General features: G+C 42.5%; 1 long non-coding RNA gene across 1 annotated transcript in view; it reads right to left on the minus strand.

The window, feature by feature from the left end:
* Nucleotides 1-4,349, minus strand: part of LOC148130344 (uncharacterized) — a 469,114-nt gene extending 464,765 nt beyond the window's left edge. The window contains exon 1 of the long non-coding RNA XR_015749690.1: nt 4,211-4,349. This is a non-coding gene — a long non-coding RNA (uncharacterized LOC148130344). The remainder of the gene's footprint in view (nt 1-4,210) is intronic.
* Nucleotides 4,350-7,427: the final 3,078 nt, after the last annotated feature.

Consider the following 7,427-nt stretch of genomic DNA (forward strand, 5'->3'; position numbering starts at 1 on the left):
CATTTTAAGTTCAAACAGCCTTTCTTAAGGATGCTCCTGATATTTGGTATCAGGTTATGAATATTTATTTCCTCCGCAACGTCGCCTGATTTTTATTTTTTTATGGCTTCTGCAGATGCCTTTGGGATCTGTGTTAACTTTATTCGAAGGAATTATTTTTAATTGCTTTTATTTTGTAAAATGACCTTTCTCCTCCGGAAGCCATTGGTCACTAGGAAGCTGGAGAGAGTGCCACCTTGAGAAAGAAGGAGTTTTGTGGACGGTTTGGGAAAGAAAAGGAAGAATATTTTAAAATAAAGGATAGGAACGTGGAAAAAGCTATTGGTCATAAAGTCCAGTTAATCATAATCTTCTTCCTCTTCCTCCTCTTCTCCTTCTCTTCCTCTTCTTTTTTTCTTCTTCCTCTTCCTCCTTTCCTTCTCTCTCCTCCCTCTTTCCTCTTCTCCCTCTTCTTCCCCTACTTCTCTTCCTCCTCTTCTGTCTTCCTCCTCTTCTTCCTCTTTTTCTTCTTCCTCCTTTCCTCCTCTTCCTTTCTCCTCCCTCCTCCTCCTCTTCTTCTTCCTCTTCTTCTGACTTCCTCCTCTTCCTCTTCTTTTCTTCCTCTTCCTCCTCTTCCTCTTTTCAACTTCTCTTCCTCTTCTTTTCTTCCTCTTCTCTTCCTTTCCTCCTCCTCTTCCCCTTTTTCTCCTCCTCCCCCTCCTCCCCCTTCCTGCCTGTCTCCTTTCCTCCTCCTCCTCCTCCTCCATTACCACTTTGGATACCGAGGGAGGAACACTTAATAAAGAGCCCAGTCAATAAAATCAGAAAAGAAGCAACTCCCACCAAAGGTCTCCATCTTCCTTAGAACTACAAGACACTTATCCTTGGAAAACGCTGACTAAAAGATGTCAAATCAATATATTCTTCAGAACCTGGTAACTGCATCATCCAAGATTCCCAATAAAATGCTTATTTTTTGGGGGGATTAGAGAAACCATCATTTTCACCTACTCACTGAAGAATCCTCAGTTCCCACCAGAGAAATGGCCTCTCCCAAACAGCCCAGCATCAACCAGAGCAGAGGTCAAATCCAACTGTCACAAGGCGCCTGACAGTTGACATCACAATGCAGGCTCCATCACACAACAGTGACACACACACTCACACGTCATTCCTGACAGTGAGCACTTTGGCACAAAGTCAATATTTGTTGGCAGCCACTCACTGAAGACTACGCTGGGATACAGCAATTAGTTGATTGAAGTTTAGGAAGCGTCCTTTAAAGGGGGGCTTATAATTGAAAATATATGGGGAGAATCCCGATACGGATGAACAAGAGTTGGAAGGGACCTTCTAGGTCATCTAGTCCAACCCCCCACCCAAGCAGGAGACCCTACACCATTTCTGACAGATGGGAGTCCAATCTCTTCTTGGAAGCCTCCAGGGATGAAGCTCCCACAACTTCCGAAGACAACTTCTGTTCCATGGGTTGATTGTTCTCCTTATTTCCAGTTTGAATCTCTCCTTGGTCAGTTTCCATCCATTATTCCTTGTCTGGCCTTCAGGTGCTTTGGACAATAGCTTGATCCCTTCCTCCTCTCTGTGGCAGCCCCTCAAATATTGGAAGATTGCTCTCCTGCCTCCCCTGGTCTTTCTCTTCCCTAGACTAGCCAGGCCCAGTTTATTTATTTATTTTATTTATTTATTTTTGTCAATTGCTTACAAGATAATAGGTATAAGTAAAAACATAGTTATGAATACACGGATACATATAAGAAAAATAAAAAAAGAAACAATAGGACAGGGACGGTAGGCAGGTTGGTGCGCTTATGCATGCAACTGTCCATCGTATGTTTTAGCCTCCAGTCCCCTCATCATCCTGGTTGCTCTTCTCTATACTTTTTCTAGAGTTTCAACATCTTTTTTATAGTGTGACCAAAACTGGATGCAGTACTCCAGATGTGGTCTTACTAAGGCTTTTTTTGAGGGCTCAGTCCATAACACTGAGCCCCCAAAAAGAATTAATTACACATTCCAGAAAATACACTGTATATACCGTAAAATACACCGTAAAATAAAAAGCCACAGAAGCTTAATATTGATGCAAAGCCCATGCTGGAAACAAAGCAAAATAAAACCAAAGTAAAAAAAAACAAAAACCTTAAGTTTGTTGATATTTCACATTTCTCAATCGCCTATCTCCGTCAAGTTTGGTTTATATAGCGTGAATGGGTTACCTTTGTTGTGTGAATATAGCTGGGAGGGTGGAGGTTGGAGAATTGCAATTATGACAAGCCTACATTTTGTAAAAATCGTGCGTATTGTCATATTCAAAGAAAGAGGTCCTCAAACTTGACAGCTTTAAGACTAGTGGACTTCAATTCCCAGAATTCCTTCTCCAGTCATGTTACCTCAGGGATTCTGGGAGTTGAAGTCCACAAGTCTTAAACTTGCTAAGTTTAAAGACCCTTGTTCAAAGATATTTCAGCTTAATATCTATCTTTGTGCAAGGCGTGGAATAATGTTAACTAGTTGGGATGAATCGTTGGCTGGGGAATTCTGGGAGTTGAAGTCCACACAGTTTGGAGTGGCCATCATTGAGAAACATTGTTCTAGATCAAGAGCCATTCTAACTTGACAGCTTTAAGACTTGTGGACTTCAATTCCCAGAATTCCTCCTCCAATCATGTTAGTTCAGGAATTCTGGGAGTTGAAGTCCACAAGTCTTAAAGCTGTCAAGTTTGAAGACCCCTGTTCTACAATATCTATCCATATCTATCTATCTATCTATCTATCTATCTATCTATCTATCTATCTATCTATCTATCTATCTATCTAATCTTTATATCTGCCTGTCTATGTCTGTCTATATCTATCTATATCTCTCTTTATATCTATGTCTATCTAGCTCTATATCTATCTATCTATATCTATCTCTATATCTGTCTGTCTATCTATCTCTATTTCTTTATATCTATGTCTGTCTGTTTCTCTCTCTTTATATATCTCGTTCTCTATATCTCTGTCTGTCTGTCTGTCTGTCTGTCTCTATCAATCTATCTATCTATCTATCTATCTATCTATCTATCTATCTATCTATCTAATCTTTATATCTGTCTGTCTATATCTGTCTGTCTATATTTATCTATCTATCTCTATCTCTCTTTATGTCTATATCTCTATATCTATATCTGTCTGTCATTCTATCTCTATCTCTTTCTCTATATCTATCATCTATCTATCTATCTATCTATCTATCTATCTATCTATCTATCTATCTATCTATCTATCTATCTATCGATCTATCTATCTATGTCTGTCTATCTAATCTATCTGTCTTTCTATCTAATCTGTCTATCTATCTATCTATCTATCTATCTATCTATCTATCTATCTATCTATCTATCCATCCATCCATCCATCCATCCATCTATCATAACACCAGTATATAAAAAAGATAATTTCCCTCAGGTTTCATTTATTTTCTCCTTACTGCTCTTTTGCATGTATTTGAGAGTGTTTAGAGCAGTATTTAAGGCATCTTAATTAATAAAATGAACGAATAAACAAGCAAATAAATATTCTCAACCCTGGCAACTTTCATATGGGTGAACTACAACTCCCACAATTCCTCAGCCAGCACGGATGGAGTTTTCAACTCCCAGAATTCCTTCCTCGGCATGTTGGCTGGGGAATTCTGGGAGTTGAGGTCCACGCCTCTTAAAGCGGACAAGGCTGAGAAACACCAGTTTACAAGAAGAGTGTCAGCCTAATCAGAGGGTTGGACTAGAAGACCTCCAAGGTCCCTTCCAACTCTTATTATTCTATTCTATTCTAGTTCCTGGTTGACCTGCCTGGCTTACGAAACTAATAGGAAGGGAGACCACTAAGAAATTTTAAAGAATGTAGAATTGAAAATGAAGATGGCCAGAAAACAACAAATTGATCCAAATGTAAAATCTCAAGCTCTATTCTTTTGTTTTTTTACTACGTCTGTTAATGGGGGATCTGTCCAAAGTTTTCTAGTACTGAACAAAAAGATGGAGTGGTATCCGGAGTGCTGTCCAGCACTGTTCAGAAAAATAATGTATGTGACAGCGAAGGGAATTGCGGAAAATGTAAAGATTCTGCTTGAAAATGGAAGGTTTAATTTCCACAGAACTGACAATGATGGAGTAGAGCAAGTGGCCAGTTTTGAGTTTCTGGGTGTTACCATAAAAGAGGAACTGACCTGGGGCTCTCACATTGCAGCCCTGGTCAAAAGGGCCCAGCAGAGATTATACTACCTGAGGCTTCTCAGAAAACAACACCTGAATGGAAAACTGCTGGTGACCTTCTATCGCTGTACCATAGAGAGTATTTTAACTTACTGCACACCTGTGTATGGTTTGCCAATTACACAATAGCAGATAGGAAAGCACTCCAGAGGGTCATTGCCCAGAAGATCATGGGTTGCCCTCTCCCCTTTTTGGAAGAGCTTTAAGAAAGTTCAAAACGTTCTCTTGCTGCCTCAAGAAAGTCCAAAATATTCTCAAAGATCCATATCATCCTGGGCCCCCTTGTTTTGAACTGTTACCATCTGGCAGACGGTACAGGAAAACAATAAAAACAAGGACAAATAGGCTGAAAAACAGCTTCTATCCCAGGGCAGTAGCTCTTTTTAATTCTACTGTATAGTGCAACATTTATGCAATATCAGGGGTTTTCCATTCAATTGCATAGAATGTGAAGGATGTGTGTTTGTGTTTATTTTCATGGTCATGATGTGCCCCGAAGATGGTGTTTCATTTTGTTTTACAAGGTGCAATGACAATAAAGTAAACTAAACTAATGGTGTGAATGTGCACTAAATTTGGGGGGCGGAAATCTCAGCCCCTCTGCTCTAACATTGGCCAACAGAGAGGATAGTAGAAAAATTAATGTGGCCGCTGCAACTGAATTCTTGCATGAAATTTTAATACTCTTCTAAATGCAGAATGTGGGTTATGGTGCTCACATAGTAGGCTTTAACCTGATTGTGAGTTCATGCATTGCCTCTTTGGTCACAGTGAAGGAAACAGCCTTAATTCACACAAAGCCCGTGCTGGAAACAAAGCAAAATAAAACCAACGTTTTTTAAAAAAATAATTCAAGTTTGTTTATTTATGTTTCACATTTCTCAACTGCCCGTCTCCGTCCAGTTTGGTCTGTAGTGTGAATGGGTTACATTTGTTGTGCAAATATAGCTGGGGGGGTGGATGTGGGAGAAATGTAACTATAACAAGCTTATATTTTGTGCATGAAAGAAGCTAAAAAACCTTATTTCACCCAGAGCCATAAGGTCGTTGTGGGGTTTAAAGGTGCATATTGTGTGAAAACAGTCACTTTGGCTTCTGGATCAGAGGGTACGGCTTATTACATGTGGCAAATCCAAGGCATGCTGGTTTAGTTCACAAAACATGGCTTAGTTTGATTCTGGATTCATGCCATGGAGTTCAATTTACTATAAAGTTTACCATCGACAGCAAGGTGGAAAAAAACCAGAAGTCTAAAGATATCTTAAGTAAGGGAAATATTACGGCGGTTTTCTCCACCTTGGCAACTTCCAGACGGGTAGACTTCAACTCCCAGAATCCTCCAGCCAGCCTGGCATGGACAATTATAATACAAGAGGAGCATCAGAACTCCATAGACATATGATAGAAAGATATGAAGAGGTAGATAGAAAGATAGATACAAATAGATATATACAAGTAGAAAGACAGATGGGTGTTAGATATAGATGGATGGATAGATAGAAGATAGATAAAGATATGGATGAATGGCTAGATGGATTATAAATAGATATGGATGAGATAGATAGATAGATAGATAGATAGATAGATAGATAGATAGATAGACAGACAGACAGACAGACAGACAGACAGGAGATAAAGAGGGATATATATGGATGGATAGATATAGATGATAAACTGATATGGATGGATGATAGATAGGAATAAGTAGAAAGATATGGATTGACATACAAATAGATATATGCTAGTAGAAAGATCATAGAGAAATGGATGGATGGATGATAAGTAGAAATAAGTAGAAAGATAGGGACAGATATGAATAGATGATAAAGAGAGACAGGCAGAAAGTGACAGAGTGACTGATAGATTTAACATTGTGTTCGCCTGTGAGTCAGACTTTTATAGTTGTTTTGTCTGACTCACAGACGAACGCAATACAGAAGCCTGATGATGGCAGATGAGATTCTGCTGAAACGTTGCTACAACTTTAAAAGAACAACTACAATGACGTGGGAAAATACTGACGGAGAGCTACCCAAACCCCCCCACCTAACCTCCGTTTGCCTCTTTTACTCTCTGAACCGCCCCTCGCCCCAACCCAAAACTCCCTTTGTGCCTTCGTGCCTCGGGCCAAGCGGTTGCTTCGAAAGGTTTCTGGTGAAACCCGTTCTGAGGGCGCCTGCCGCCCAAGAGGGACTAGCCGCTTGAGTGAGAAGGCAGGGATCCCGCCCTCCCCCAAGCCTTCCAGAATGGTACGCTCCATCTCCCTCCCCCACCCCCAAATGCAGAGGCAAAGTGTCGCGGTCCTTTGCGAGCCTCCCTCCTAACTCCCCCTCCCCACAAACCCTGCCCACTGGAATGGTACGGTCCGATCTCCACCCACACCCCCGTCTGTCCCGGAGTGGACCAACCCACCCCTCCCTTTTTTTCCTCTCCTCCCCTTCCCCCCCTCCCCGGGGGACCGCCGTCTTGGTTTGACCCGCTCCCTCTCCAAGGATCCTTCCAAAAGCCGAGCCTCCAGTGCCTGGTCCAGCATCCTCCCCCGCCCCCCAGGAGACGCGGAGAGCATCCTTCCAGCCGGCCGGGCAGGGAAGGGTTAAAGGCACTTGCTTGCAAACCTCCCCCTCCATTCCCCCCTCTTGCGCCTGCGTACTGGAGGCGGCAGGTGCTCTCGATCGCTCTCGCTCTCTCTCTCCCTCCTCCCCTTCGGCATCCCGGCTGGGTGGGGCCGCTTTCACTGCCGCAGCCCCCCTCCCGCCGCCGCCGCCCAGCCTGGCTTTGGACTCGCAGGGACTGCGCTTGGTTGAGCATCGGGTGGTCTATCTATCTATCTCTAGAGAGAGATCGCCCTTCCCTTGCGGGGTTTAGACGGGGTGGTGGTGCCTGACTTGCTTGCCTGCCCCTCCCTCCCTCCCTCCTTCCCCCTTAACCTGATGGAAAGGGCCCTTCAATTAGCCTCCCCTTAATTGAGCTGGCTTAATTTGGCCTCTTTCTTTCTTTCTTTCTTTCTTTCTTTCTTTCTTTCTTTCTTTCTTTCTTTCTTTCTTTCTTTCTTTCTTTCTTTCTTTCTCTCTCCCCCCCTCTCTCTCTTTCTTGTTTTTCTGCAGCTTGGCTTGAGGAGGGGGTGTCAGAGGGGGGCTTGGGAAAGAAGGGAGGGGTTGGCCTTGCCCAGCT

Source organism: Notechis scutatus, chromosome 5 (assembly GCF_049901735.1).
Source record: "Notechis scutatus isolate UNSWTSFEM ecotype Mainland chromosome 5, rNotScu1.2, whole genome shotgun sequence".
Classification (NCBI taxonomy): domain Eukaryota; kingdom Metazoa; phylum Chordata; class Lepidosauria; order Squamata; family Elapidae; genus Notechis; species Notechis scutatus.